Consider the following 9,607-nt stretch of genomic DNA (forward strand, 5'->3'; position numbering starts at 1 on the left):
CCACTTGAGGAAGCAACAACTAGTTGCCACATACCATGATAAAGTTGATACACAAGTCACTTTAAGAAAATTTGTTAACAGTAATCAAATTTCATATCTGGCTATACCAGGAACTACTCTCCCTCCCACTGTGTGGCATGGATATGCATGGTAACAAAGCATTGTTTGAAACACTGCAGTACACTTCTATATAGCCTCCTGGCTCTTTAGTACACATAATCTAGACAAATACAATTTCAGATCCTCAGGCTCTGGTATCCGGCTAGTGAATGTCTTTTCTGACACAATCCCCTATTGTGCTTAGCAGAGAAAGCAAGATAGGACACGGATCAACTGACACTTTCAAATGGAGCAGGCAAGTTTTGCACACGAGACCAAGTGTACAAAAACAACCTCCCCCCCACGCTTGTGCACATTTTGTGCACAGAGTTCAATCCAAAGTGGCAAAATTCAAATCAAAAAGGCACAAGCTGCATACAGAGCCCCTAGCACAATAAAAACTTGGCTCAAACAGCTACACTTTTTAAATAGGCCTGCATAAATGTAACCCCAGCTCTTCACCCAGCCATTAGCCTCAGCTCCCAGGCAAATCAGCTCCAGGTTGTTACTTTTGCATTTGCTTGTATTTGGCTTCAGTTTTAAGCATTGGTTTTAAAATCACTGATGGGGCCAAGTTGCAAAGTTCAGATCTGGATCCCAGGGTTCAAAATGCAGGAGTTCAGCTATGGGGCCTCTGCAGGGCTCCCATCTCTTGTTTTAATACAAAGGAGAGAAAGAAGCAAAGAACTGTGGGGGCGGGGCGGGTGGAATTGAGGGAGGGAGAGTCCCACACATCAATCCAGCTGCTGTTTGTGATTCCACTCACCATCTGCAGCAAAACAACACAAATATGAGCAAAACATGTGGGGCCAGCCCTTGAGGGGTGGGTTGTGGGGGTGTTTTGCACAGTGAGATGCGCAGCAGGGCCTCAGGCAGATGGCCACATCCCAGAGAGCACATCTGGGAATGGGAGGGTTTGGCAGCTGGGTTAAAGCATGGAGGTTTGTCATTAGAGGGAGGGACACAGAGGGTGGGGGATTCAGAGCACTTCTCATTTCTGCACAGTGCTCATTGCTCTCGGAAGGGTCTGACCAGCTACCAGAAAGTGAGGATACACTTGGCACTTGAGAATTTAGAGGATGAGCTCCTCAGATTAATCTTCAAGGAGGAAGGACTGTGGTGGGCACGTTAGTAGGGGAGATATTGGGTGTACATTGACAACTGAGCTCTGTGTGGTCTCACATTTCACGCATGCCTAAGGCTGGCCTGGAAAGTGGGGTTTTCTTAAATAAATGTAAAGAGTAGCAAAAGTATCTGAAGCTGGGGAATTATGTGTGTCTAGTTCTGAGGCTGGTAGGCATACGAATTAACCTTACTCCCCTCCTGAACTTACAGTAAAATATTTACCATAGCTGTCTGAGGCCTTTTCAAAATAAGCATGGAGCTCCGCTTTCTGCCCAACTTTAGAGTCCCTTCAAGGAAGATTTAAGGCTCTTCAGTGTTTGGTTTTCAGTAATAAGCTAATAGCCTGAGTGGCTCCAGCTGCCAGCGGCTGCCCTTCTTTACTTAATTACTTTCAGGAGTCTTTTCCCAGAGAGATGCACAGCAGCCACCTGAACCCTACCTTTCCATGTAGCCAATCAGTAATTCAAGCTACCAGGAACCATAGAAGCTTCCCATATAGGCCAACCCATGTTGGGATGCAAAACTAGCAAACCAGGAAATTAAAGCTAACACTTTGTCTTTACAAATTCCACTGTGAAAGGCATGGGGGGGAGAGAGAGGGTTGGCTCCAGTTAGACTTTCCTGGCTTTGTTGATTGGTGTGGCTTTATTGCTGTAAAAAAGTAACTTGGGACTGTGACTTTTTCCCCTTCTTAAATGTCAACTTATAAAAAAAAAAATTGGGAAAGGTCACTTACCAGAGAGACTGGGATAGCGCCAGCCACTTGGATAAACAGTTAGGGGCAGCTAACTGCATACCTAGACATTTTAAAAAGCATATGGTCAGGGCTGGCTCCAGGCACCAGCTGAGCAAGCAGGTGCTTGGGGCAGCCAAGGGGAAGGGGCAGCACGTTGGGCTCTTCGGCGGCAATTCAGCGGAGGATCCCTGTCCCTCTCGGAGGGAAGGACCTGCTGCCGAATTGCCGCTGAAGAAGAAAGCGGCGCGGTGAAGCTGCCGCCGATCGCAGCTTTTTTGTTTTTTTTCTTCGTTGCTTGTGGCGGCAAAAACCCTGAAGCCGGCCCTGCATATGGTTTACCTGGCTCAACATGTGCTGCAATTTCTTCTTTGGAGGAGGCTGAAGTCTCGTTTACCTTGCACAAGATACTCGAGTCACTTCCTGTACATCCACCTCCTACAATGATCACTACTTATGCTTCAGCCTTTAGGGTCCCCGGGATGGAAAGTTGCTTACACGCTTGAATGTACCTAACTACAAGTAAATGTATACCAGGGCACGAGTGTCCCTTGAGGTACAGATATCATGGTTCTGCAGTTGGGAGTGAGGTCATGCCACTTCTGTACAGACCTGCTTGTGGTCCTTACCCTGAAAATCCTTATCTATACAAGTATTCCTTCAGTGGCACTACTTACATGAGTAAGGGTTGCAGAATTGTGCCCACCATAGCTGTGGTATGTTGGCATTGCTAGTGGTCAGCTGTTCCAGTCGCTAGGGTAAAGAATACTTGGTTTAGAACATTGCATGGAAAATATTACTATTAGCAAATTGTGTTACACATAGAGTATGTATAGAATGGCTATGTCAGATGACTTGGGTTCTCTTCCCAACTCTGCAACTGATTCCCAGTGTGACCTGAAGCAATATACTTCAGTCTGTGCCTGAGTTTCCCCAGATGGAAAACAAGGATAAGTAACATCTTATTGGTAATAACAGCTGGTTAAAGTAGATTGAAAGAGGAGGGGAGCTTTTCCTGCCCCAAGAAGAAGGAGGGTCGTGGGAGAGAGCTGCTTACCCCAGCAAGGGGACAGAGCGGGAGCTTTGCCTTCTTAGGCAGAAGAAGGGAATCCAACTCCTCCCTGACCCCCAAACTTATTTTAACTCCTGACAGCATCGCCTACATTCCTTCTCCCAATCAGAGTGTGCAGCCAGAATGACAAGCTGAATAAAACTAAACTACTATCCCTCTGCAATTGTGAGTCTGTGGGTCTTTGCAGGTGATTTGCAAAGCTGAGGGTGGATAGCAATTAATCAGAGAGAGCCTGGCCCTGCAAGGTGCTGAGCAGACTCAATTCACATCGTTCATCATGCCACAGGTGGTGCTTGACAACACACAGGCTCAAGCCCATGGTATGGAGGGAAAAATAATTAACATGACAAAATATGGAAATTGACAGATACCTTTATATCCACATAGATTTGCTCTGGGACTTCATGCCAATCACCTGAGACTTCTCTCTCCTGAGTTAGCCGTAAGCTGAAGCTCCATCCAACTCGTTTCTAGACATTGCTCCAGCAGCTTCCGTCCTCAGTCTCCAATTCTGCAGGCTACCTCTCTGCCCACTCCACACTAGCTTAGCACTGCAGAATTTTTCCTCTTGCAGCAGGAAAATTTCACCAGTTTTAGCAACAACTGTTATTCAACGGAAAATTCATACTGGAAGTGTATCATGTGTTAGCTGCTATTGGTCATTTATTAGGCATCCAGTCCGGGAACAGGAGCAATATCATGTGAATAGGTGACCAAACCCACATCATGGAACGTGAATTGTTGAAGTGAGCAATTCAAGAACAATTCAGAGGCTGAAAACTGTTCGCATACGCTCTTCAGTAAACTGGAGAAATTAGGATCAATGCTCAAACAATTTACAAACGTTATTGTTATTTGTATTACTCTAGTGTCCAGAGACGCCAGCCAAGATAGGGGCTTTAGGAGCAGTACAGAACACAGAGTAAGAGACAGTCCCAACACCAAAGATCTTGCAGTCTAAATAGACAAGACAGACAATGGGTGGGAGGGGAAACCGAGAGGTGAAGTCACTTGCCTAAGGTCACACAACAGGTCAGTGGCAGAGCCAGCAATAGAGCCTAGAGGTAAAATCCTGTCCCCATTGAAGTTAATGGGAATTTTACTATTGACTTCAATGTGGCCAAGATTTCACCCCAAATCTCCTACCTCCTAATCCAATGTCCAAGCCATGAAACCATATTACCTTTCCCACAGGAATAGGGCTCAACTGGTCAGATAGTTTATTTTGGAACTAGTAAATCAATCTGGTTCTAGTCACTTCTTATGTTGCATATGGGACCACTCTCGTCTGTGGATATAGGTGGTTCTAGAGACTTTGCAGACTCAAGGTGTTCCAAACTGTTTTAAGAAACACCTTTTCCCCTATTGTAGATGGCTTGAGGCAGGCAGAGATTAAGTGACACTGCAAGGTCATGCAACAAGTCACCAAAAGGGCTGAGAATGGGATCCAAGAGACACGGTTCCTAGTCTCCTGCTCTCCCCACTACACACTGCTTTTCTCCAAGGTTAGCAAACATTGCAAAGATACAAAACCGGTTTTTGCCCACAGGTCATTCATATTTGTTGTGTGCTACTGGATCCTACTTAGGTACTGAAAATAGGTGCTGGTTTGTACTAAATGTGTGAGAAAGCTTACAGACAGCAAAAGAGCCTCTTTGGGGGTTTTGTTTTAAGAGAACCCACCAGGATTGTGGCTGGGGAGTGGCATGTAGAGACACGTTCTCATACATTCTTTTAACTTCTACCTGCTGGTTGTGTGGAACACCTGCTGTTTTTTCATAACCACATTTTATTTTTGTCTCTCTCACACCTGGTAAATTTCCATCTAGCTGTTGAATCCCCTGTTCAAGGCCAACCAAACTATTTGACTAAAACAATAAGGCTTTTTCCATCTGAACCATTCTCCCTCAACCCCCCTTCTTTTACTGGTTCTTAATAAATGAAATTTGTTGACTTTGGTTAATCACTGTAGGCAAAATTCATTGGACTTAGCCCTCTTTTTCATTCTGTTTACAATAACACGTTTAATTAGGGTTTTCACAAATGCTAAATACTCCATAACGTTAGTAGGATATTGGCACAAACTAATTTACAGTAGAAATGTATTAAATTCCCTGTCACTCCATGAAATAGATGGATCTGCTGGCAAGAAGCCCCTCTGAATTACTATGGTTTTCTTGAAGCTGTTTTGTTGACAAAGTCCTCAAAAAGCTGTCTTCACTTTTCCTTAACATTTACAATTCAGCCTAGAGAATACATTGGAGTGAACAGTGCAAATACCGGGTCAGCTCTTCAGATAGTATAAATCAGCATAATTCCAATCACTTCAATAGAGCTACACTGATTTGCACCTGCTGGGAATCTGACCCAACTTTCTGCATATTCTGTGATCACCTCCTGTGAATAGTCTAGCAAACGTTTCGGGTAGCAATCTTCATGGAAAAAGTAAAATTCAGCGGGCTAGTCATGGAAAGCATATTTTCAATTAATAAATGTGGATATTAATGACAAAAACCTGAAACTAAGGGCTGGTCTACATAGCCAGACATGCACCGAAGTAGCAAAAGGTGTGAATTAAATTCAGTTTAGGAATTTCAGTGCAAGTCTGTGTGTAGACACTCGGGCCTGGTCTACACTACAGAGTTAGGGCAACGTAAGGCAGCTTACGTCACCCTAACTCTGTAAGCACATACACTAAAATGTAGCTCTCACCAGTGTTTCTTGCCCACCACACTGGTTTAATAACTCCACCTCAGCGAGAGGCGTAGCGCTTAAGTTGATGTAGTTAGGTGGCTTATATGGATTGTTGCTGCCTTTCAGAAACGATCCCACAATGTCCCACACTGGCAGTTAAATCAGTGCAAGTGATTCCGGTGAGGACATGCACTGCTGACACAAGGAGCATAGTGTGGACATGTAAAACCAATTCAATTACTGCAGTGGCTGTACGTTGACATAAGTTACAGGGGCGGCTCTATGTGTTTTGCCACCCCAAGCACGGCAATCAGACGGCTTTCGGCAGCGCGCCTGCGGGCGGTCCGTGGTCACACGGATTCAGCGGCATGCCTGCGGGAGGTCTGCCGGTGCTGCGCCTTCGGCATCCCTGCCGCCGAATTGCCGCCAAATCCACGGGACCGGCAGACCTCCCGCAGGCATGCTGCCGAAGGCTGCCTGACTGCCGCCCTCACAGGGACCGGCAGGCCGCCCCCCTCGGCTTGCCGCCCCAGGCACGCGCTTGCTGCACTGGTGCCTGGAGTCACCCCTGATAAGTTAGGTTGACAATTTTGTAGTGTAGACTTGCCCTTATTTTGGAATCAAGTGGCTAACGTCCGATTGTTATTACATTTAGCTAAATTGACTTTTGGCCATGTTTATGCCTAAATAAGACTGTTGACACATACGATTGCACCAGAATAACTAAACTGATGTTAGGAAACAGTTTTAGTTAAAGCAGTGCAGGCCAGCAAGCTTACACTCCTTCAGTTAAGAAACAGTATTATGTGACCCATGTGTCCAGTCACATGTAACCAGCACAGCTTGAATTTCCTGTTTCAAATATTAACACTCACAACAAACTGCTCATGTAAAATGTACAGACCAAGATTTACTCACCAGAATTATTCAGCAAATAATTTCAAGTATTGAAAATCACAAACTATTCAGGCAGAGCAGCAGGCAAACATTCAAATCATCAGTTGTTCACTGGAAGTGATTTGCTGTGACAGGAGAGTTGCACTACTGTGCAGAGGACCAGCCCAGGCCTATGTGACACTTACGTCCCACATAAACCATTGAAACAGAACTTAAATGGAACTGATGTGGCCCTCTGCACTGGGGTGAGTGCCCTCTCTTTACCCCCGCAAGGTGCTTCTCAGTAGCATGATGAGAAAGAAGAAACATCAATAGAGGGTAATAAGGCAGCTGTTGCTCCTGCCAATAAAAAGTTTAATCAGTGGAATATGAAAAGAAGGAAATCAGAGTAAGACCCTTTCCCATGACGACGACGACAACATCATCATCATCCAAGTCCATAATTAGAAAAGAGGCCAAGCTGCAAAGTTCAGAACTAGATCCAAATGTTCCCAAAGTTAGGGGGAGTTCAGATTCAGGAGTTTGTTCTGGGCTTGATCGTATCAAGCTATGAAAGTTTGGCCACAGTTGTGCTCTTTCCCAAGGTTTACGGGTGTTTGTTTCTGAGGGTTGAGTTTGGGCCAGTCTCCATCCATAATATGCAATTATTCCCATTGTTTGTTATTTATTTTGCTAAGCAATGCACTATGGACAGGCTTATGAAAATCCAGGGAGGGACAACGTGTTTCAGTTACATGTATTACAGCTCTGTTTAATCCTAATTGCTCCATTGTGGTGATTTCCCTGGAATGTATTGTGGAATTGTTTGAGAGAAGGAAATACAGATAGCTCCTTATTGATGGGGGTGGGAGTGGATGTCTTACCACCCTCCAGGTGCCGAGTGGGCTGCCTGCAGAACTCTCAGCCCAGAGAGAGAGAGAGAGAGAGAGAGAGAGAGAGGTACAGGGCAATCAGGCTATTCTGATATGCCAGCGCACAACGCTCCCACTAGGCTCCCACATTTGCCTTGAATGCATTTTTTAGTGATTAAATTCATGAAAAACTAAGAGGCTGGCAGCAGTGTTTTGTCTGTGCATAATCTGGAGGCCAAGGGCACATTCCTGAGCAAAAATGTGACACTCCAACGGTTGAGCAAAAGCAGACAGAGAACAAAAATGAAGTCAGAAATCAAATACAGGCAAGTTGGGGTCGACATTGTTTTGCTCATGAAAGGAATTCACTGCTGGAATGTACAGCACACTGGTGCTTTTGAACTACTCTATAGCAGCCAGAACTGTATTAACCAGTAGGCCCATGAGACCCAGGCCTAGAGCACCATGATTTTGGAGGCACTGGGGGTTTGTTTTAGCAAAAATGGAATGAGAAGGAATTAAGAACTAGTTGCGGGAGACAAGGGCTCCTGTCTCTGTTCTGATGATAGTTAACATGTAGCTGATTACTGAAGAGAGGATGGTCTTGGGGGTAAACACTGAAATGAAACTCATGAGGTCTGGGCTCAATCCCTGGCTCTGCCAGAGACTTACTTTGTGACCTTGGGCAAGTCATGCAACCTCTCTCTGGGCCTCAGCTCTCCACCTGCCAAATGGGGATAAGAGAGACTTCTTTCTCCAACCTTTAATCTGTCTTGTGTGCTTAGTCCCTGGTCCTGCAATACACCCAACAAGGACAGCCCCCTTGCCTGCATTGAGCCCCGTTTGGCTTGGCTTCACTGACAAATTCACTCATGTTATAGATCGAGTTGTTCATGTTAACTCAACCTCCATCCATACACAAAACCCCTTCACTCGTGCTGTGAGGCTATTACCATGAGACAGTTAACATAACTCGGGGTAGAGGCTAAAGCCTGAATGAGCACAATTGTCAGCTACTCCCATGACCACAGTGGATGCTGGCTAGCATTGCAACACAACCTTTGAGTGCCACTAGTTCACTGGTGCCTTCCCACAAGTCCCCCGGACAGTCTTTTCTTGCTGTCCACCTGTTCCTTGTTTCTGGGCCAGAGATAACCTACCAATTCATATAGGCCAGTTCAGCTTTCAAACCCCACATTCATATCTGGCTTCCAGTACCAATATTTGCAGTTCTCAAGCACCAGGAGAGCCCTTTCTTTTCTAAAAGTGGCAGCCAGGAAGACATTGTCTTAGCAGGCTGCCAGCTGGCCAGGGGCTGATCCCAAAGCTCTGGTGGATTTCTGGTGTGAGGCTAGCAATGACCATGATTCCAGGGCCAAGTCCGCAATACCAATATCATCTTGGGAAAGCTGTCCAAGCATGGGATCCACTGAGGTTCTTCCCCACGAAAGCTTATGCTCCCAATACTTGTTAGTCTTAAAGGTGCCACAGGACCCTCTGTTGCTTTTTACAGATTCAGACTAACATGGCTACCCTTCTGATAACTGACACCTCAGTGGCAGGAGAAAGTCAAGTCAATTAAAATTATCTACTGGATGGTCAAGGACCATAAATCCCAGTGTGGTATCTTCACAAGAGTGTGCTCCAAGGAGACTCTCCATTGGCACAGGGATCCGCCCACACAGTCTATAGCAGGATTGAGGCCTGTAGATTCTCTGTGTCTCACCATGAGTATGTACAATGCCCCACACAACTGGGCCTTGAACTCAGTTGGATCCACCAGGTGCTGCTATAATATGAGCCTTCCTGGTTGCGTATTACAAAAGCTACTTGATCTAAGAGACACATCGGAAGAAAAATAAAAATCTCAGCACACTCACTATCTATTTACTTTGTGATCACTGAGTGCTTTTAGGAATATGGGGGCACACAATTTTAGGGCCCAGAGTGCTCAATGGGTTGATATAGAATAGTCCTGATGGCAGTAACAACTCATAAATGAGTCACATCAGAGAGCCTGCCTAACACCCCCTGATTGTTAATTATATGTAGAACTCTTTTCCGAAAAGAAAATGTAAGTTTTAAAGTATAAGGAGGAAACTGTACACAAAAATATTATCCTATTTATTTCTATGT

Source organism: Chrysemys picta, chromosome 10 (assembly GCF_011386835.1).
Source record: "Chrysemys picta bellii isolate R12L10 chromosome 10, ASM1138683v2, whole genome shotgun sequence".
Lineage (NCBI taxonomy): Eukaryota > Metazoa > Chordata > Testudines > Emydidae > Chrysemys > Chrysemys picta.